This window comes from Stigmatopora nigra, chromosome 14, assembly GCF_051989575.1.
Source record: "Stigmatopora nigra isolate UIUO_SnigA chromosome 14, RoL_Snig_1.1, whole genome shotgun sequence".
In the NCBI taxonomy this organism is placed as follows: Eukaryota; Metazoa; Chordata; class Actinopteri; order Syngnathiformes; family Syngnathidae; genus Stigmatopora; species Stigmatopora nigra.
The window spans coordinates 9181453-9205819 of record NC_135521.1 but is presented as its reverse complement, the minus strand read 5'-3'; the positions used below and the strand labels follow the sequence as shown (position 1 = coordinate 9205819).

Genomic DNA, 24367 nt, shown 5'->3' with positions numbered 1-24367 from the left:
ATCAGTGTGTGCAGCATCGCCGTTGGCAGTAGTTGGCTTCTGTGGCATGCACAGGTATTATTAATGAATATGTTGTCATTGCGATCACCATCAGTAGTTGAGGAAAATCCCACACTGCTATTCGAGCCACAGGTGTTAAGCTTTTGCAAGAAATCCATTACAACCCCCTGCTATGCAACCATGTAAGAGCCCTGTTTCTTCGCTACGGATGCTTTGTTTTGTCACTATGAATAAGAATATGTTCTTAGTGAACTCAGCCAGTAAATTAAGGATTTGGGAAACTATCCATCATATTCATTTGGTGAGAGCAGGTTGTTCTACAGAGCAGATACATATATCTCCCTCACAAATCTGTTCTACTTTGCACTGTCGCTATTTTTTTTTCTTCCTTACAGAGAATCTGAGGTGGAACAAGACTAAAAGACCAAGTGGCATATTGTTTGGGCTAACAGACTCTAAGAGATAGTACTTGCAGGTTTGTATGTGCACTCACTCTCCCCACCTGTGCCTTGTCAGGATGGAGACAGATGGATCGAGGCAGCCAATGCATACTAATCTGGTCTTTAACACCTTTAATGTTGCAGTCTAGGCAGACCTGGTGAACGACTTCCCTGTGTTACACTGTGGTACCAATCATCACAAGAGCTCCCCCGTGTTTGCAAAAAAAACTGTCATTTCAATACCTGACTTGAATTATGCAATATAAGTCAGTTAAAGTTAAATGAATGTCTCTGACAACACATGCTGTGAGAAAATAACGTTGTGCATTTCACAATAAACTATACGTTGTGCTAAAAATCTGCCATTGCAATACAGTGATTGTGAAACAAATCTAACCTCAGATTTTATTGGAACCTTTTTAAGCCTGCAGAAGACGGTTTGAATCATGCTACTATAAATATGGGTGGGACATGCCCCTGCTACTTTCTGCACCCAAGAGTTCACAAGAATGATGCCTGCCGTACTCTCTGACTATTTTCTTTTTGAAATAAGCGTTCTATATATTTCTGATCTAAAGAATAAAACATTCGTGTACCTTGAAATGACACAAATCAGAAATTCATCAGTGGTGAGTACTTTGGGACTTGTGTGGGTATGTGTTGAAAGGGCACTGCTGTTTTATGTAGCATCCCAAAGCGCCCACTGGCATAAAAGCATGTGTCATTACGACGTTCCCCTGGGGGAAAAAAAGTTTGCATCCATCAGCATGAAATGTTTTCAGTGAAGGCAGCTATTCTATGTCCCTTAACACTCTGCTGATAAATATTTACCCTCTGTAAATATTTGAGGGCAGAACATTGTGCACTCCAATTATATTGCAACTTTCATCATTTTTCAAAGGCTTACCAGCTCAATCCATGCACACACTGGCTCAAAATGCGTTTAACTTTCCACTGTTATTAATCTCCAGCCCAACGAGATGATTAATTGCACCGTAATAAAGGGTTGTCATTGTTGGAGCTCAGGGTCTCTATGCAGAATATCCCACAGCCACATTTACATTTAAATGCATTTATTGCTGAGATTTTCTTATCTGCTTCACATACTGTGGGTTAGAGGGCCCAGGATGGGCTCCCGGCAGTGCCAGAAAATGTGGTAGTCCAAGTAATGTCCGTCTGTGAATGGCCTTTTGTGCGTTTACAAACATCTACAGAGCAAATCTCACGCATGCAGAGGTTGCCGGAGCGTAACATTTGTCCCATGATAGTTTGGACAAAAGCATTAATGCAGAGTAGAGCTTTTGTACCAAATGTGCAGTGACATTACTGTTAGGGATTAACAGGGTGTAACAATTCTACGTTAATCGAGTTGAATACCTGCCTTATTTAGTGTTTGAAATACATATTTTACATGACCGAAAACTAATGTCAAAACTTTTTCCCCCGCTATTTTATTCGTTCCAATTGATGCTATCCATCCATCTGCACTCTCTACAATTGAGATGTCGTTTTAAATAAGCAACTCTATGTTTGAATAATGACTCAGAGGCAAGGGAGTACTTAGAAAGGGTAACTTTAGATTTTTTTTTATTTCTTTCATTCATTTGACCTTCAAATGGTTTTAAACAAAATCGCATTGAGCTATGTAAAGAGAAATGGCTTGTGTTAATGCAGAGCTATGATGCATGAATACAAAACAGAGGCCGAATATGTTTGGCTTATGCCTTGCGTACTAATAATGAAGACCTGAGCCACCAGTGCTTTAAAAGAAAGATAGATTGATGCGGTCTGCTTGTCCACCACTTTAATCCTACATTTTTTTACGCTTCCTTACCTCCCTTTTGTTCCCTCCTCTCATTCAATCTTACCTAAGGTTTTTTTCTGTTACACATTCATACTAATTTATATAAATATATATATTATTTTTTTTAAATCACATGAATTGGACAAAATAAAATGAATGAGTATTAATAAGGAAGGGAGGTAATATAAAAAGTCTTATAATGTGTTTGGGAATTTATCAATAACAAGCAGCTGGGATTTCATGCATGAGAGAATTTGGTGTAATTGCCTGCACATCCCTGATAGAGCTTCCTCTTCAACAACAAAAAAAATGCTCTTAATGTAAAAAAGGCTGACGCTACTTACCAACTCCATCCCTTTAGTCCTCTTGAAAGAGTTCAAAAAGAGAAGCTGTCTCTTGTTTTTACCTCTTAAAAGTTCCTTTTTGATTGATTCACGTTTTCATTTAAATTTGGTATTTGTTGTATTGCCCTTATTATCATAAACCACCACGTCTGTATACTTACACAGCTGCAGAACATGTTTTTTTAGAGGATGGTGTTTGTAAGGTAGTGGCCTTTATTTGTATATAAGCAAATTTTATAATGAATGAATGTATTCTTGTACAAAATAAACCATGACATGACATCTATAAACATTGCACATGCCCTATAATGTATGCTCAGTATGCAGTCATATAACTTCCATAAAAACAGGAGCATATAACACCAAGAACAAAGCACTAACTGGAATGCAAATTCCCAGAAAATCTACATAACATCTATTAAGTGAGGTAATTAAAATTACCTTACGTCTTTGAGAGGCATCATTATGGCCAATTTAACATCCAGCACAGAAGCTGCATTAAACATGATGCCTTTAAAATATATATTACTTTACATCTGACATTGTCAGGGAGGTATTAAGAGTACAATACAATGTGGACTATACTGCAATAATAATAACCACCCCCCCCCCTTATCAAATATGAACCATAATGGAGTATTTCTAAAAATATTACCACATCCATTTTTTTCCAGCAGCCGGATCAAAAAAGAATTCTAAATGATTCTTGATTTAAATTAATGAATAGTTATATAAAAATGTATTAATTTCAAACGTCAAGTATAAATCAAATAAATCTAAATAATACACATTTAAATGATATATATTAATTTTAAATAATACTATATCATTAGTTAATTAACATTAGTAGGAGTACGTTAACTCAAACTGACGACTAGTAATGTGAACATTTTTTTTAATTTTAACATCCTTGAAATGACATGCAGAATCCAACCAGCACGCGTTTTGCAACATTTATACACTGAGGCTCTCTAACACTGTAGGGGGGCGCAGTAAAAAGTGTCTAAGTCACATAAACAATCCTACACTAACAGAACAGAACATCTGCATGAACTTCCGCATGGTTTAAAAATGTCAGCAGATGTGTGGTTAAGAATTTATCTAAAACATAAAACAAACAAATAAACAAAGAATACTTGAGTAAGTAGCGGAGTTTGCCACACAGCATAATACACACAACAAACTGGATTCATTGGTCAACTCCCCTGTCTAGTCAAAAATCCTAGTCTAATTTTTTACCCTTAAATCATCATCTGTTAGCACCAATTCCAAAACAAGACATCAATCAAGTTTCTTGTGTTATATGTTCATAGTATGTGTGTAAAACTAAATAATGACCACCAGATGTTGTAGCGATTTGTCTTGTCCTTGTTGACACTCAATAAAAGCTCGGGCTGAGATTGTGCTGCCATAAAACGGTGCATGAATTCTCTCGCACAAATTACATATGAATGCTAAGGTCATGGTGAATAGTGGCGTAATCATCCAAACCAGAGATTGGATGTCTTTCTGTGTGATTATCAAGCAGGGGTAGGTAGGCCCAAGTCTTTCCACAGCAAAGGGAACACGCTTAGACTTTCATAGTGAATTAATGAAAGAATAACCCACACTGCCACCCAGGCTATCAAAATAACTTGGGAGGAGATTGCTGGGGGAGGTTGTGTGTCTGTCTATGTGTCCCAGTTCTATATTTTGTTCCCTGCCCAAGGTGTTTCACAAATTTTGGGCTTAGAATTGTGTGAGAAATTCTGCCAACTCATAGAAGATGATTTCTGGGAGGAGGAGGAGAAATACATGCAATTCATTTCATCGGAGAGCAGGAGAATAGAAGACACTATGTAGCTGTATTTAGAAAAAAAATACATAAAAAGGATTTTTGAGAACCAAACTAGATAAGTCCCTCATATATATCTCTTGGAGGAAATATCTGCGAGAACTTCTCCGTTAGCTATGCTTCTGCATGACTGGCCTTTGGACCCAAGAACACTTTTGTTGCCTTAAATATATGTTGTGGGGAGAAGTTCAACTGGCTCGAAAATGCAGAAGCTTAAAGGTCATATAGTCAGCAATTATGCATCCATCAGTAAACAAGCGTGCCATCAAAGTGTGCTCACGTGCCTGAATGGTTAGCCGCCTGCTCAGCCAAAGCCACTTTACATTGGTTGTCAGCTGCTGAATTGTAAATAATAGATGTTTACAGTGCTTAACAAATTTATTAGACAAGCACCCCATCTATAGTTTATGCCAAAGCTACCGTAAATTAACAGCATTTGCTAAATACCAAAGTTCCAAAAGAGAGAATTTTTGTATTTTATTATTTCAGGGGATTCATTTAGTTGAAAACCTACTGTAATTTTAAAAATAATGGTGCAGTTGTATAATAAAAGATGCATGCAATCTGTTGTTGGCTACAAATACACCTTTCGCCTTATTTTATTTTCTTTTATTGATAAAACCTTCACTTTCTTGTTTTTTTTTTCCATATTGACCATCGGAAAAAGGACCAATATGTTCTTCAGGTCAAACACTGAACTATGAACTAATAACATATATTCAGAAAGAGCCCAACTTGAGTCATTCAACTCTACAGCACTTTTTTCAAGCGCTAGTGCACTTGAAATCATAAATACGCAGGGCATCACAAACATATTGGAGGCCAATGTTATCTCAGGCACTGATGTGAAGTTTTTTTCTCATGGTGTGGCCAATTGGAAAGTACGATTTTGTCTCGAATCAGGGAAGATTGAAAAGCATTACCGCCATGCAATGTGCTGCTCAAAAAGGTTACCTTTGCAATATGTCTTTATAAAGAAGCTGGCAACAATCCACAGGACGTAAATGTTTTGCTGCTGCACAACAACTGCCTTTTTGCTGTTGGTTGTTGTTTCAATAGCCAACTCAAAAAAAACACTCATTATAGATTATGAGTTAGTTTGAAAGTAATAACAATAACATTGAGACACTGTTGTATATGTAGTATGCTATTTTGGTTGATGTTTCTCTAAATAGAGTAAGCAAAAGACAGTCTTATTGCAAGATTAGAAAGTTGTAGACACACATTAAAAGGTAAAAGCTAGAGAAAACCTTTCAAACAACTTGATGCTCCTGACACAAAAGTTCCTGATATTTTAATAAATGTATTTTATTGTTGCCAACATGGCTGAAGGGGGAATAATAAGATAGGATAATACAAAGAAATAGCCCAGAATTTAGTTATCTCACAAGGGTCAACTTTTATTTTATAATTTAGCCTGCTGTTCTATTGTTATTTTAAGAGATTTTATATTGGTTTCTGATCAAATGAAAAAATGGCCCCACCCCCCAAAAAATTGGATTAATCTGAAAAATACAGTACACAATTTTATTCGTTTATTTTATTTTAGTTATGCATTTTAATTTATCAAAAATATACTTTTATAAAAAAAATATCTCGAAGGAACCTTCAGAAAAAACATTTTATGGTTGTTTTTCTTCCCCTTTTGATTTTTTTTATATAAATCCTTACCAAACAAGATGTTGAATGGTGCTAGGTTTGTTATTGATTGAGCAAAGTTGAAAGCTAAAGCTTCTATCAAGGCCTCTTTGTGGCTGAAGCACATCATTTTTTGTAAGTCTTTTCTTTCGTTTTGAAGGGCATGTGGTCAACCTTGTGTAATCAACTTTTAATTTCAAAATGTTTTCAATGTGGAAATGCAACAATGTTCTGCAAGCAACCCAACTCTAAATGGAGCCATTGACATCCATTCATTTAATCTTAGTGAAGAGTTACATATGCGTCCAGCACTTTTCAGCAATGGTATAAATTCTCATCTCATACGATTCTGGCAAAATGTCGAAAGATATTGCTTGAGAACAGTCATAAGTTTTTAATGATGAACAACATCTGAGATTTACGTCACTGTGTGAACTCAAATTTCCATGTTACGCAGCATATGAATATTTCTATTAATCCTAGTGATTTATTATCAAGGCACAACTAGTCTGAAAAACACACAGATACACACTAATGCCCATTCTTTTACCTCAAACCACCAAAATGTAGCATTATCAGATTAAACATGAAACAGTCTACCATCCAAAGAGAAATACGTGCAGCAACCAAAGGATTTCTTTAACATTGTTGATCTTTTGTAGGATTTTCATCTACTAGTTTTATAAAGGGACCACAATTGAAGGTAGAAAAGTGAGTGGGGGGAAAAAAAGAGAAGAATAATACAAAGTACAGCATTACAAAAAGACTTTTGACCACTTCAACAATCCAGTGCTTTTCAAACCAGAGCTAAAACATAAGTCTATGCTGTCAAGTACAGTGAGTGAGAATTGCCATGATGTATCTGTTGGGGAAATCAAGCAGTGAGCAAGCGCATGTCACCACATAGATGGGTTGACTCTTTAGGTCAAGTCTCAGCTGTCTACAACGAACTGCACCTCAAGGAAAAACAGCAATGTTTTGAGAATAAAATGTGTGTTTTCTGGACAGAGACAGATGGTTGGAAAGAGGAATGAATGATTCCATTTATGTTAAGGTTGGAAAAACGGTCTCTAAACAGAGTAGGAATATGACAGCACCAAATTCTGTCTGTGATAATTTTATACTTTCTAAGAAAATTCAATAGTTTACCCTGCATAAAAAAACAAGGAACATGCCACATTTCATATTAACTTTCAATGATACTAATACTTTTTTGCACATGAATTTAATGGTCAAATAAGGGATTGCGAATAAAATACTTTTATGGGGTAGTATCCACTCTTCAATGTAACTAAATATCTGTCATTTTCCATCTCTAAAGATTCATTTGTGGTCTGAGAAGTAAAAATAACTCTAGTCATCCTTGAGGAGTGAGTCATTGCACATAAGTAAAAATGTCTAGGTTCAATTTTGTATGTTGACTGCAATCAGCTTTAAGAGGTGATCAACAATGCTATAAGCATCATTATCAGAACTCATCTTATTTTGCACTTAAATTTCTCCACTTACCATTTATTGCCACATTGAAGTACTTCCTTCCGTTATTTTAATCAGTCTTGACGAGAGGAAAGAACACTTGAAGAGGAACTTTCACCTATGATGAAACAACAATTAATGACATAGTTTGCAGATTATATTAAGGTTAAAATTCAATATTAAATCATGACCCACGATGCATAATCAAATAAATGCATTTTGAAATACACCTCAGTGACACATTAAAACATGGATTTAAAGGTGATAAGATAATTAAATAAATTAACCTTTTATCTCTCTTATAAGTAAGATATCCATACTCCAATGACAAAAATCCAGTACGAAGAGAAAAATAAAAATGTTGATTTGAAAACAATAAGAAGAGGACACAGAAAATGTGACAGTACACATCTTGAGGTCAGAAAGATAGCATAGAACCAAACATTTGCAAGATAATGATGAACACCTGCAGAGACAACAGCTGGAACACTTAAGACAATACAATGACACGTACAAGAAACCAGGAAACAAAACCAGGAAGAAACCAAGTAAAAAAAAAAATCAAAACATTGATATTTAAAGTCACATTACCCAGATTTTTACACACCAATTAAACTTTGTCAAATAGTATTTATCTTAGTATGGGTATAAATCTCATGCCTTGCACAAACCCCTACTTGCACATGTTTGACTATTTGAGTAAAGTAGGTCTATTTTTATGATTGTCAAATAGTCCTGATTCTAAGAAAATAACCTTTGCATGAAACCTCTTAAATGTGAATGTGTCTGAATTTTCTTCTCAATGATTCATTCAAATAGTGAAGCAAATCATACAAAATAATTAATTTGACATTTATTCAATGGGTCATGTTAACATATTGAACTTACCTGCATATGTCTTGAAATAAAAGTGTTTTTTTTCCTCTGAATTTGGTACTTCACATAAATGTTATCTTTTAATATGGTTTTGTCCTGTCAAAAACGGAGTGATTTTTTCCCCATTTAAATCCTGATTGAAATAAATAAAAAATAAAGTAGCCAGGAATCAAACCTAAGATAAAACCCTCATTCTTTACTTGGGAGGTAATGACATGCTTGCTTTATTCCCATGTGGCAAACAAAAGAAGCACTTTAGCAGGGCTGCCAAAGGACCACTTTCCCTTTTTTTCCCCCCGAAACAGGAGTTAGACACATTTGAATTCTAGGAAGCAGGACAGAGTAATACATCAGGCCTTGATCAAAGCGTTCTCCTGAAGTCAGCACAATTGCACAGTATTTCTCAGTCATGACAGAGAAGCAAAGTGAAACGTTTTGAAAACAAATTTGTCACAGGGGATTCTTTTAGTCTTCACAATGACCTTGCAGTCCATAAACAAGCCGCATCGCATATTAGCAATCTTTCCATTCAGTTTCCCTTGAACTTGCATTGGTGCCACACCCCAGATGACACATAAATCAGACACACCTTTTCCTAAGTGTCTTTTAGTTTTTATTTCCCTAAAAGAATAGCAAAAAATAGGTAAATACATACATATTAATTATATTTGTTCTGCAAAATGAGTTTAACTCGAACTTCATTTACCTGCTATTGACAATATTACATTTAAGGTGTTCATATTTAATTCCTAGCTGTCCAATCCATTTGATGGGGAGCGAATGGCAGCCACTCACAGTCAAAATAGATTTGACCTTTTGCACTTTGAATGGCAGCTTGTGGGTCAAATGAGGGTCCTAAAAAAATGTATTTTATTTGATTTTTTTACTTCTACTATTCTCCTGTAAATAGACAGTTTATAAGACAAACCATGAAGCAATCCAGGATTTATTCACACTTCTCTTGCTGTCTGCTTACTGTTGCACTGAAACCTGATAGATTCGACTTTGGCTCACAGTCTGAGTGTGATTTATGATCAAACAATACCTGAACCAGGGATTTATTATCCATTACTGCTGTCCGTCAGGCAACATTACATTACACTCGGCCGTTCATCTCGCTTTACTGAGCAGCGGCACATTGGCCGAGAAAAATAGATTTTATTTAAAGCATGCAAACTATTGGGTATTATTGCAATGAAAAAAAGAGGTTTTCTTGTAAAGCTGACTGCGATTTAGTGTGTTCTTGCAATGTCTCCCAGGTTTTATTTTGCTGTACTACACTTGCTACAAGTACTTTTTTGAGGTTGGCATTTAAAAATGGCTGGATAATAACTATATTTAGCCCATTGTCCCCTTTTTATAGTGCATTTGTCAGTGGGCTGCAAAATGTTGATGTGAATTTGAATCAGCACATTAAAAGCTATATAATTCCAGATTCTATAACAAGGAGAAGTTTCTAAATTTAGGATGTTGCTCCCTAGAAACAGAAAAACAGAAATGATCCGTTCCTCCATTTGCCTCTGCCAAAAACACTGCAACTATTTACATGTCTGAATGGTTCAGCGACTGAGCGCAAACAACAGATTCAGGATGCAGCACAGCTTCTGAGAAATGTTCCAAAGAGCTATTTTAGGCCTGCTGCACTGCATTGACATTCAGCACATTTTTAAATCCTATAATTTTCTTTTCTTCAACAATTCAGAAGAAAATATTGGTGGTCTACTTAAAATTTAGTTCACTATCAGCTATCAAATGAGCAAAATCAAAGTTTAATGTTTGTATTTTCAGCGCAAGTTAAGCTTGCTCTACTTTTGCAGTTTAAATATAATGCATGTGATTATTTATTAACCTATTTTGGAATGGACTTAGATTAAGTTCTGACAGAATTATTATAATCACAATTTGTATATATACCATTACAGTTATTATTTAATTACTGCTCACATTTCAATTTATGTTACAGTAAACCTAAAAATAGGTAATTGTGAGAAAACTGTGTATTTATGTTTCGGGGATTTTTGATGTAGTTTGTCTAAAGTTTTTTTAATATTTTTTTATTTGAAGGCTAATTCAGTCTAAGAAATTATGTCTATGTAAACATACTCATTGTCACTAATGATAAATGCAATAGTGTTTTATACAGTCCTTCTGCACTCTTTAAAAGTTAGTGGTCTTTTCGTAACTTTTTTTTTCTCGCACTAACCATAACCCCTTAATTGTATGATGTTATAAAAAATCCTTCCACAATTTCTGCCCCTGTGACATTTTATTTTTCAAGCGTGGGTGCTTCAAATAGAATGTGGTATTCAAGAATAGCTCCTCTAGTTACCAGGACAACCTGCTTCTTCAGTTTTGCCTTAATTCTACAGCTGATGGGAGGAAACTCCTCAGAATCTTTGGAATCTTTCCAAGTAGTTGAAGCTCTCCTCTTTCTCCTCTAAGGAAGTATGTTGGATCATTATTAAATATTTCATGCAAGTAGGTGAATGGCAAAAGCATTACATTTCCATGAGGCAGAAAGAAATAGGCTGATCGAGGAATATGTGTGTGTTGTTGCCAAGACGATGGGATTTTCTGAGTGTCTGTTTTAGCTTGTGATCAAACATGCACGACAGGCTACCTTCAAAGCCAAGACAATATGTGCGCGCACCATGCTAGTGCAGACAGACCATTAACGCGTCCTGAGGAAACACACACCCTCGCAATTTATAGTTGGCAGTCTCGTTTCTTTCCTTACAGAAAAGATGTCTAACTCTGCATAGTTTATAAAGCTGAGGTTAATACCCATGTTGTTGAGACTACTATTTATCAATAATGCAATGCAAAGAAAAGATGCCGATTTATGTGTGATATCTGTGAACTATGAAGAATAGCTTGCGCTTGAAATTCTTTGTGGAAAAGTAACATGTATGTTATATCTTTAATGTGTATTTTTTTGGAGAAAAAACTGACTTTCTTAGACTAAAAAAGCATTTTTTTTAACGAAATGTAGCAGCTAAGCCATCATTTAGGCATTTTATTCATTTCTGATCTGACTATTATAATGGAAATATGGTATAATTAACATCCCTTTCAAAATAATCCCAAAATGATTAGGAAACTCCTTTGATTATTAATAACTTGACAATCACATACTAATTAGAGCAGAACAAAGCAATGACAGGATTGTATTCGACATCAATTTTTGTAAACACCTCACAAGAATTGTACACAGGTTGCAACAAATCAGCAGCTGTGCCTTGGAAGTGCTTCCAGCTTGAAATGTGACATAAAGCAGACAGGAATAATTATGTGTGCACATCCCCACTGAGGCCACCTTCCCTCAGGCAACTTTGCCTGAGGTGTGAAGATTTGTCACAGTACACTTATATCTGGACATAGTGACCGATGCAGTCCATTTTCGTGTTAGACAAAGCATTGTTCTCCTCTGTGATAAAGTTCAGATCACAGTATAAAAGCACAAGGAGCAAACATCTTCTTTGATTAAATAAAGAAATAAATAAAACACTGGTACTGAATCTTAAGAGTTGTAATTGACTAATCAATAATGAGGCACTTTCTGCATTACAAATAGGCCAAACAGCTCTGTCTCTTGCAAATGATACAAGTTCATCCTCAAATACATTAAAAAAAAATTTAAACTGAAATAGAATGACAAAAGTTTAATAGTGAAAAAATAACACTGCCGCACTGTAGTGAAAGAATAATTCTAATATCTATCAAGTTTGGACTGTTTTATACATTTACTATGTTGCCACATTTCAATCAAGTATTACGTACTTATTTCTTCAATGTGAAAATTAAGCCACATTATGGAAATGTGGTGTCAATTTATATAGCTTTATAGGCATTCAGTAATTTGTGTTTCACTTTCTATCTCTCTGGCCATTTGTTTTTCTCCCTCTATCTCTCTCGACATCCATTTTAATTACAGTGATGAAAAGTGTGGTAATCAGTAGTATTTTTCAGTACTTAAGTATATCTGAAGTCCAACTAATTTTTCATTTTTTACCAGTTGAATTTTTAGTTTCCCTGGAGCAGAGAAGGTTCCGGTTGCCATGGTGAGAGGAATCGATAAAACAGCGCACACTGGTGTTTTCAAATTGAGGCACATTAGAAAATAAATAACATTGCATCCTCGAGGTTAACAATCTTAATACAAGGTAAGAAGTAATTAATTCCGTAATTGGAAACTAAACAATGCAATGCCATGTTAAATGAAATATCTGCAGTGTATACTGCTATACATTAATTAAAATACAGTTTCTACCAACAGTTATATATCATCTATGGGTGGGACTTGTGAGTCAAGGTAAAGCAACCAAATTATTATTTTTTAGATGACCATCTCTTGTTAAAAGGTTATAGTCGGTACATATGCCAAATGTATTGATCTATTATTATTACTATTATTATTGTTAGAAGCTTTGTTGGCCTGAAGTGAGTGTGTAATTAGACAGTTGCCAATTTTTGTTAGTTTCCCCTTCAGGATTAATAAATTACATTTGACCTTTACTTGTTTACATCTTATATCATATTTATATCCATATTTTTCATTACTGTAAAATGTAAGATGGTTGCCAAGTGCATTTGACATTAAAAAGTAAAGCTAACATTGCTTACTTTTAATTACTCTGAACCAGTTTGAGCTAAGGAACCAACTTTTATTAGAGTTAAAGTGACGTTACGTTTAGTGATGAATAAATACGCATTTTGCCTGTGTTAACATCTCTAAAATTGCATTAAACAAATCTTTTGAAGCACTTTTAGCTGTAATATGCCAGGTGTCACATAAAGGCAATACAAGAATTGAGTGTTGGGGCCTCAAGGCTACAATGTTTGGCCTCACCTTGTCACTCAATTTGATGGCTAGTTCAGACAACACTTAGCCTGTTGTTGGCAGGACTGGAGACACAGTGTCCTGCAACAGAAAGTTAACACACAAAAGGAGAATGTTGGTTAAAATGTTGTACTTTTAGTAAAATCAAGCATTTCCATGGGAATTTAAGCCAAATAAAAATAACAACACCTAAAATTATATATTGATTGTCATTGAATGCTGGTAATTTGTTCGAAAATCCACAACGCTATGAAAAATGCAATTTATTTTCAAAACGTCTAATTGAATAATAGGGACTCTACAGCAATGCATTCTCATTTTAGAACTGCAAAAAACTAGACACATGTTTCTGGCCAGTTTGGGTCAATACAGTCAATTAACAAGTAGCTGAAGCTCTCACTTCAGAATGTCTTTTTGGCTTACTCTGCAACATTTCTACTTGTCATTCCGTCTAATCAATGTCTGACTGTGTGTTTTACTGATTATCTTTCGCATGTATCAGTTTGAAAACAAATCGAGGAAAAAAGATGGATGCTGTGTTAAAAGCAAACTTGGATGTTTGGTTTTATTTCATTGTGACATTTAGTATCTGAAAATGGTCCCCCCCTTGACTCAACAATTCCAAATGATAGGAAAGTGTTTTTCTTACTCTAGCACCTATAGAAAAAAACAAAGACGAAGATGACTAAAATTGCATCAGTTGTTAAGTGTGTCACTTACAATTTTTCCTTGGTGCTTGTACTCACTTTAGACTGGTTTCCAGCCAATTTTGCTCTTATATAAACAAATAACAATCTATGCCACATCCACAATTTTAGAATGAACAATAAAGCTAATATGCATGTTTTTTTTATGTAGGAGGGAAAAACAGTGCCTGTGGAAAATCAATATAAACACTGGAAAAAACATGCAACCTCCATATAAGAAGGCCTGAGTTGAGATTTAAAGATTTAAGCTTAGAACCTCACAACTTTAAGGCACATATGTAAAATCCAATCTCTCTATGCCATCAATTATTAATATAGCACCAACTATTATTAAAGAAAAAAATATATATATATATATATATATATATATATATATATATATATATATATATATATATATATATACATATATATATATACATATATACATATATATCTATATCTATCTATCTATCTATCTATCTATCTATCTATCTATCTATATATATATATATATATATATATATATATATATATATATATATATATATATATATATATATATATATATATATATATATATATATATATATATATATATATATATATATATATATATACATATATATATATACATATATACATATATATCTATATCTATATCTATCTATCTATCTATCTATCTATCTATATATATATATATATATATATATATATATATATATATATATATATATATATATATATATATATATATATATATATATATATATATAAATGTGTGTGTGATTGTTCCGTAGTTTAAGTGATTTGTGCTTTTATGATTGAGCAACAGAATAGAATAAAAATAAAATAAAAATATATTTGGGATCATGTCAGCAGTGTTACAAATGCAGAGACATCCTTTTATATGTGGATGGGCTTACCTAGTTCAGACACTAAATCCCAATAGGGGGTGTTTGGTGCACACTGCAGAAGTCATCAATACAAGGTTCTGGGAAAAAAAAATCAATACAACCATGAATGGAAGAAAATAATAAAACATATTATTATGTGTCAAAAATAAAGCTGTACTTTTTTTTCTCGAGTCAAAGATAAAGGCAGTGTTGTTTTACATGTACATGGTGCAATTCATTTTTACTTTGATTTAAGAAAAAAATACGTATTACCAATCAATTGTTACTTTTGCAACTAAAGAAAGGAAACCCTATTAAATCGACATCAACTGACAGCAATCCAGGGCAGCATTTATAAACTTCCTGTCATCCTGCTACAAAGGTAGTTGCAAAACTTCCACAATGATACTGATCTTCCTTCTCCAATTACACACTGTGAAAAATGTCTACAAGGCTATTGGTGAGGTGGAAATGTTGAGGCAGCAGGATTCCATGAGTGAAGGGCAATCTCGTCTCATTCAGGCAGTTTAATTTCTTCCCAAGTAGAAGTCTTTATAGTCACTAATACCTTTATACCTTGGAAGGTCATCTATTGACATCCATGTGGACATGTTAAGGTCCCAGGTGTGAGTGACCTGGACAATATGGTCCAAGCTCATTTCTTTTAGTATAAAAACATGTAGAAATATATGAACACTTGTCATATATGGCAACACACATGACAATTTAAATCAGTTATTGGTCACATTTTCTGGAATGTGCCATGTACTACAAACTGCCCCCAAATCAGAATTCAGGCCAACAGTGATTAAATCAAATCAGTCTCACTTTAACTATTAAACGGAAATAAAAGTTGTGATACTTTGCTCATTGGTTTTCATGCCAGAGTAGTCACTGGAACTTGCTGAATCCAAATTGCTGGACAAACCTGTTTAAGCTCTAATGTTTTCAGGTGACTACTCATCAGTGGACTTCAGATAGCTTTGCCAAGACATGTTGTTTAGACATCTGATTAAGTACTTACTACCATTGAGCTAAATCAAAATGGAACTCAAAATTCAAATAATGGACACACATTTTTGGTGGATTCAGCAATTCTAAAGCAAAATACCTTTCTTATTAACTTCATTGAAAGAAAATGTGTTCTACCTAATTTAATTACAAGCATGTTCATATTAAAGGGAAATTAAGGATACAGGCTTTTGGAATATTGTGACATGTGTTTTGAGCTAACTGTAGATTAAAGTTGACAGGATGATTTTATAAGATTTTTTATATGGGCCAGAGAATTTTTATCTCATTGTGTAGACACCAAAATTAGGTTTCCTTTGGCTTTTGATATGTCAACCTAGATTCAGTTTAAAGCCAGCTGCTTTTGATGGATCTTTCACAGGTTGTTCTGAGAAGGATTACTTATATTGCATATAACATAACACACCTACCCTCTTATCTAAAATTAGTACTATTGAAAACAGTTGAAAACATGACTGACTAATTAAAATCCTATTACCTAATACAAAACACTATATGTCAATGTCAAGTAAAGTGGAAGGAATAGCAGATGATTGCAGATTATTGCAATGTTTCAATGTAGCCAATCCATTTTGTTGTTGTAGGTTTCAACCATGCAGCCTATTGTATAAGAAAATAAATGCATCAGCTATACTATCCCTAAGAAACCCGCTGTCTACAACTGAGGACCAGCAACTCCGATTTTGTGCGGTTCAGCAAACAGTAAACAGAAGCGTCAGCCACCCAGATGCAGATTGATGTGTGGGGAAGGTCTCTCAGAGATGGAGGGCATGCTGTTAGATGTGTGAGAGTGCGATTTTGAAGCACAGAGCCCATGTGCGACCTTTGAACTCCTCTTGATGGATTTCTTCCATCAAAAAGCTGCCGGCTGTTGCAGTGCCAGAACCAAGACATGAAGGTCTACTGCAGTCTTACATGCAGGTGAAATGAAGGTCTTGGCTTTAGAAAAAGCAAGATGATTGAATTATGATTGATTCAATAGAGAGAGTTTATGAGCGCCATAAAAAAGGTAAATGGGGTAAAAAAAAAAGGAAATGATAATAAGTGAATGGCTACATCCCATCTTTTGACTCTCTTTTATGGAGTGTAAAGTGTCACATATCTGTATATGACATATGAATTGTGCAAAGATGCTAAAACTATATGTTAATAAATTCCACAAGGGTGAACTCCTCACTGGCACAGTTGCTGAAAGACATTCACAATGTCTCATATCTTATACGTATCATATCTACATTTCATAGAAGGCTTGTTGTTATTAAAATATATTCAAAATGTGGGTGTTTTCTATTTACGCTGAAATGACGCACATCTATTACCCTTTGTTTTACTTAAAAAAAATCTCAATTGTGTCACTTGGAGCATGCAGTGTGAATTTAGCCACACAACCCTTTGAAATCATTTCCATACCTCTGGGCGGTTAACATGCATATTCTGAGAATGTGGGAGGAAATAGGCATACCTGCAGAAAACAAACACTTGGAGAAGAAACACTCGCAAACTCCACACTGAAATATTCAAGCCGTTATTATGATTATTACATTGCTGATTGAAGAGAAGCAAATTTCCATTGAGTTTGGCACTGAAACCTTGCAGAAGAAATCCCCCAGCGCAGTGCACATTGGACCCAAATGAACTGAAGTAGACTTTGTTTTCTAACCCTTTCATTTGACTCTTGCGGTCATAAGCACAACAATCTTTGCTTGCCTTTGCTCCATGTCTTGCTTCAGTGCACTCTAATGACATTTATATCGTTTTGCGACCTGCCTACTTGTGCTACTTGTAATTCCACACACTCAGAAATGCCTAATAGTTTATGCCGTATACTGGAGTAACATTGTGATGATTATAGACTGAATTGTAAAATGGGCAGAATCTCATAAATTGCCCATCACCGCTGGCTGGTAACTGTGTTCTGCTCCTCGGTCGGTTATCATTAATTTTCTTGTAGCGTATGCCTTTAAATAGGAATTCGCTCACAAAGTGTTTAATCAGCACTGCTTGTGCCTGGAGTGCACCTATAGGCGCACAAGGTGTTAAATGAATCATGGACAGCAGCCGCTCCTCTGGTTTAAGAACCCAGAAGGTCATATCAGACTCAAAGAGTTGAGGGCCAACATAGTGCTGGTCCAAATTACTTTCTTTGTGAGAGAGAGGGCCACATATTATCTTAGGATGTCTTTTTTATAGCCACTGGACCTGGAATTTCATTCCTGCTTTAATTAAGCTTTCCGGGGCTTTCAGTATAACTGGAGAAATATGCACTTTACCAGCTGTCTTCCAGTTGGGATACTGGAAAGAGCTTGTGATTTAGTGTCAGAATGGAGATAGTTTCAAAATTTGGACATTTTCCATGGATATGATGAAAATGTAGATGAATTAAGGCCTGTGAACTTGAAGTCTGCTCAATTTTACAAGGGCATTTTGGTAATATCACAACAAAATTAACCACTGGGGGGCCATTTTTTTCATTTTTCATTTGAAATGTGATTAAATAAGCTCACAAATCTTCATGTGTTTTTAATAATTAAATGTGCTTGTTTCAAATTCAGGGCATAGCCAAACTGCTGCAGCAAAAATCTAAATAACTTGACAGTGAGTATTTAATAAGTCCACAAACGTGTTTGTTGTACTTCTTTCCTTCTCAAAAACTTCTATTTCTGCATGAATATCATTAAATTTTTCCTAAACCTTAAAAAAACACCACCAAAAAATAGGCATACATTGTAGAGTCTGACATCACATTTTTGAGACATTTCCAAATGTAGGCATTTAACTTTACAGGTATTAAATGTTTTAGACAAGAAACCTGATGAGGTTTTAATTGAAATGGAGCCTAATAAATCAAGACCTCTATAAAATAAAAGTGGAAAAGGAATATACTTAGCCACTAAGCCAGATGCATCTGTCTCCTTTAAAGTGTTAGCAGAATAATGAGACACACATATGCCATTCATGCACAACTCAGTCAAAAAAAGAGCAAGAAGGTCATGGATTTATAGAGTAATCATCAAGACATGCTTTACGCTTTAACAAGGAATTTGTCAGGTTTAGCATGTAGTAAAATATTTAAACTTCAAGCTTTTGCAGTGTCCTTCCCAATTGTAGGCTATAGACGGATATATTAAAATGCATTTACCACTTTTGTCCCAAAAATATTGCGTCAGGGATTTAAACACTGTGAGACTGTCTTTCTACGTGACATTTATGTCCATTTCACAATATATCTGGTAGCAGTGAGTTTATGAGGTGACATGATGAGAACACTGAGGGAAAATCTTTACTGTGCACTCTCGTCCCCTTCAAATGGCCCATTGAACCATGGAAGTCAGCTCTCAGCCTTGCGCAACACGCTCACATATTCCCCCGGGGAAATACAGTTTGTAGAGAGTATCTTCTGTACATGTACAGTAGGGTCAGATGTTGGAGTCAAAAGTACACCCATTTGTATTTTTTACTTGAGCTACTCAATGCATATATATAGCTAGTGCAGAATATGGAGCATGCATTTTTTTTTTCTTTTCAGTGGAAAATAGAATAAATAAACATGTGTGCTTTAAATGGACAGTATTTATATTTCTTATATTAGGTTAGGTAAGGTTAGAACTTTATTTCATCCCGTATTCGGGAAATTTCTTGGTCAGTTTCTCCATGAATGTAGTACTAAATTGCTGAAATCTCATTAATCTTTGGCTTAATTTGGAAAATCCTTCATCCGTATTTTATTCTGCTCATCCTCACTAGGGTCACAAGGGTGCTGGAGCCTATCAAAGGGCAGTAGGCAGAATATAACTTGGTTGGTTGTCAGCCAATCGCAAAGTACTAATGTTGAAATTTCTGGGAGATTTGAAAATATATACTACATTGTTGCCATGTCTATGCTGCAGTTGTTCGGAACTTTCCGTATCTCGGCAGTGTGCTTGCGTGTTTTTACAAGAACATGATTAGCCAGAATTTGAAAATTGCTGCGACAGCAAACTCTATAAACTTAAGGTGGTGTGCTATGGCATCCATGACTTGCCTCCTTTTCGCTGAGCTCCACTGGGAGAGGAAGTGCGACAGCGTTGTGTTTTGCTATTTCTACCCACCTTACTGCTAACAACAGCTCCTTATGTGACTCCTGGGAGCTTCTCTTGGCTGTTTTAACTTTAGCAGACTTTATTTTGCTTTAATTGTCTTGTCCCTAAGCACAGGGATATCAGCTTTCTTCTCACAGTTGCACTCTCTGTTGGGTTTACATTTGCTGCATCTCAAAAACTAGAGCAGACTCCCTCCGCAGCAGATGATTAAAGAAAACAACATCTCTGAATAAACTGTCAACCGTGTCAACCCTTCTTCGACAGTTTTGCGGAATTGCGGTAAATGAACTTCTTTTAAATCATGATCTGTATGATTTAAACAAACAGAAGCCTGTTATACATCCGATGAGAGCTCACTTTGAACATCAATTTACAAGTAAGATATGCTGCCATGTTCTGCAAATGTGTCTCAGAGGATTTAGTAATCACTCTAAATATGTATGTAAGTATGTGAAAAGTGGAAGGTGTCATTGGAAAAAAAAGAGAAATTAAGTGAGAATGCTTTACATGGTGGTTTATACATTTCCATGGATTTTAGGTCATTTCCTATTGATTTTGTATCACTTTGTGATGATTTTGGGGCAACAAAATGACTATCATGAGCACAAATGCATATTTGTCAGGAAACATCAATTTTATCATTGTACTAATTGAAATTCTAAATAAGCATACAAGAGTTTGAACTATACTCGTATCTTTAGACAACTGGTAAAATGTATAAATAAAGCAGAATCATCCAGATGTTTACTGTGTCTACCAAATATCCTAAAGCGTGCATGCAATCACCCACTTGTTACTTCCATCCTTAGGACAAGCCATCTGTTTCTATAACTGACCTTTCTTTCTAATCACACCTAAATTAAGGGGAGTGAAAAAGGCTGGCTTACACACCCACCCGGTTCAATTTTAATATTGAAGAAACAATTGTTATTTACAGTGACAAACAGTGCATGGATGCTGCCTCTGTGTCATCTGCCTTGCACCTGGCAATGTTGAACACTTGCCCAGTATCACTTTGCCTAAGCACAGATGGCTATAGTGACTTTACAGTCCATTCTAAACTTTTTTCACAAAGGGCCCTAAGAGGCTTGCTCTATCTAGGTATGACAATATTTCAATAATTAGAAGTAAAAATAATTATAATTTTAAGAGACACTCATTTTCCTGTTAATTACAGGTCAACTATTTTTAATGACTAAGTCTAAGAATGCAGAAAAAACCCAAATTATTCATATGTTTTAAACTCTGAAGGCGATCTAGACATTTTTGGTTCAAACTCTGATCTATTTCCATGCCGTTTGAAAACAAAGGTGTCAAGAGGGAAGCCATGACTTGTCTGACAAGCACTAAGATGCACAAAGCACAACATTTCCTGCCTGTTGTTGTCGTGTTCCCTTTTTAGTGGAAACAACAAGAGTGCGACTTTTTACAGGTTTGCAAGATGTAATATAAACTATTAAAGCTTGTCAAATAAAGCCAGGTACTCTTTTATTCGTCTTTGAAATGACACTAAAGACATGTTTTTCGGCCAAAAAAATGTCACTTGGCCAGAGTGGAGGTCAGAGCCATTGTTGGGACTTTAGTTCAGGACTTTGCTCGCGGACATATGAGCATCCAGTGGCCAGAGGTTTTGGGGTCATGCACTGACAGGCCTCAAGGAAGGGGTGTAATGAAGCATCAGACACAGCTGGTGCCTGCCAGGGCTTGCCTATAGTGTTGCTTGCAAAAGGAAGGTCAATTCAAAAACAATTTGGAATTCAGGATTGTTTTAGATGTGACTCTCTAGACTGTGGATAAAAGTATCAAGCAATCTTTAGCAGGTGGCTCGTCACTAGAGATGATATCTGATCGTCAAAAGGTAACGCTTAATAACTTCAAAACCTTTATAGAGCAAGTGGCTTGTCTTTGGAACTGTCATTCATTTTCCTCACAAGCGTCATGGAGGTTGTGCTGGAGGCTATCCTAGTTGATTATGGGTACCAGCCGGGTGACACCTAGGGGAAATTTAGAATGGGCAATCAGCCAAACATGTTTTTAGAATGTGGGGAGGAAACCAGAGTGCCCGGAGAAAACCCATGCATGCATGGGGAGAACATGTAAACTCCACACAGGAATGTGGGAACCCACTGGGGATTGAATCCTTAATCCTAAAACTGTGAGATATATATGCCAACCACTCAGTCGCCGTTCAATTATTATTTAAATTTTAAATACATTTAATACAATGTCAATCGAAATGAACTTGTTAATTTTAAAATAAAAACACATACACACCGGTCACTGTGACACTCTAAAGTTATTTTTATAGTGTTTAACTACTAGTGTGCAAGTCACTGATGGTAACAGACCATTCCATTTGACTGTCAGAAAAAAATTGGACGTCTAGCGACGTTAATGGCAGGCGAGGATTTAACGAGTATCCCTTAATGGTTAAAAATGATGCCTGAAAGAGTTAATCAACGATTTTCACTTAGACAAATCTAAAAAAAAAAAAAAAAACACAGAAGGCACTTCTCATGAAGAAATGCATAGCAGCAATACAATGATGAAAGGAAGCCCTGGGCTTATCGATAATTTGAACCACCAATCTGTTCTAGGTGCTTTATGATGTGACTGAGGTAATTATCATTCGATCAATGAAAGAGTTTGTTGAGTAAAAGGGGGGCTTTGGTGGGGGGTTGAATTTCCTTCCACTGCAGTAATGATTTTATCTATGAATATTTTACAACCTGGGGTTAAATATTATTCTCTCTAAAGAATGGAGGAAACTCTTGTTCATTCATTCCTTCCCGATTTCAGTGCCAATGATCAAAGAGGTCCAAAGCTCTTCTTTTTCATTGTTTTCTTTTTTCACTTTGCATACATCATTAAATGCTCACAAAGTAAGAAGCTTCCGTGACTCCTGAACGCAAGAGGAAATGTCAAAAAGAGATGAATGATCAAATGAGAAAAGCCACCTGTGGTGTTCATTGGAGCAAAAAATAATGAATACATTATTCATTTGAATATAAATAATGGTTTATTTGCATCTTGTGCCAGGAAATAAAATCAACCAGCCTTTGAAAAAAGTTTGTAAAAAAATGTAATTATGAGAAAAAAAAAAGAATGGTTGATGCCTTTAATTCTATTGCAGACTGAAATAAAGGGGGATTGCTTCCCATTATTGTGACATTATGTTTGAACGGTTAATCTAACCAGATTTTGGAAGCGACCTATCACTTGTGGTGTATTCATTTTCAAAACATCAATCATTCTTATCAGGGTCGTGGGAATAGTAAACATTAGAGGTAAAAGTGAAAAGGAAAATTGTTCTCGAAATTATTTACACTAATTGTTGATCATCTCAGCCCCATTGATTTTAGTTATTGTGAGTTTGATGAAATTATAGTTAAAGAACATTGACCTCTCATCATTACGTACACTTAATGAAATTTACAATATAATTGGGTTGTTGTCTTGAAGATAGAAGAGTGTCATAAACATTCGCAGCAGCCCTCTAATTTGTAATAAATTTGATTGATACTGGCAAAAACGCTTTACGACGGAATTACAACTACGCTGGATTTATTGTTGTTGGAATTCACCATGCAGCAATTGTAGTAAGACAAAGTTCATTTTGCAAATTCATTCAGGGGGTATGAGCAGTCTTTGTTATCATAGATATCCCGCCAAACTTCCAATGTTAAAATTAAGAGTGGGCGTTAGGCTGAATCTACCTCATAGACTATTAAAATAATGAGCCGTTAACTAGCAAATTGTTATTGTTATTTAATTTGCATCCAAGTTGTTAGTTAAGTGTGAAAGTGATTTGGATTTTTCTGTGTTAATTCAAAGAAAAGCAAGGTCTTCAGCCCAATTTTATATTCATCAAAACAGCGCCATTGCTGGATGCAAACAAATACGTAATCGATTCTTACTTCCTTCATTGAATGATCAAAAATTATAATTCTTAACCAGTTTGTCTCCTACAATATTATGAGCTGTGATGCTGCTGAAAATTATATAATTGCACTATGTATTTTTTTTAATTCCAGCAAACTAAGTAAATTCTCTACCTGGTGTTATAAGAATAAGGTATGTACATTTATGTGCAAAATGGGTTAAGATTATTATTCCAATGTGTTTCTATTTGGATTTAACATGACATTTCTTAAACGGATCTATTAAATCAGTAATTATTGGGGAGCATTGTATTAATCTACTGCTTACTTACCAATTAGTTGATCCAGTCCGTGTTACAAATTACAGAAGTATAAAATCCCTTCCCTACTTTCAAGTTGCTTGTCAGATATTACATAACTTTATTTGGGCTTTCTTTTCAAGAACTAACTGAGGAAGGAATACTTTCCTGCTATGTTTAATCCAAAGTCAAACAGCTTTCCCATTTTTTTCTTGTTCGTTGATTGGGGAATCAGGAAAAAT

The 24367-nt window shown here is 35.2% G+C and overlaps 1 long non-coding RNA gene across 2 annotated transcripts in view; it reads right to left on the bottom strand.

Annotated features, from left to right (window-relative positions):
• LOC144207813 (uncharacterized) overlaps window positions 1-8012 on the bottom strand; it is a 56967-nt gene extending 48955 nt beyond the window's left edge. For both annotated transcript variants that reach the window (XR_013328797.1, XR_013328798.1), the window contains exons 1-2: window positions 7824-8012; window positions 7570-7654 (exon numbers count right to left, since the gene is read on the bottom strand). This is a non-coding gene — a long non-coding RNA (uncharacterized LOC144207813). The remainder of the gene's footprint in view (window positions 1-7569; window positions 7655-7823) is intronic.
• Window positions 8013-24367: the final 16355 nt, after the last annotated feature.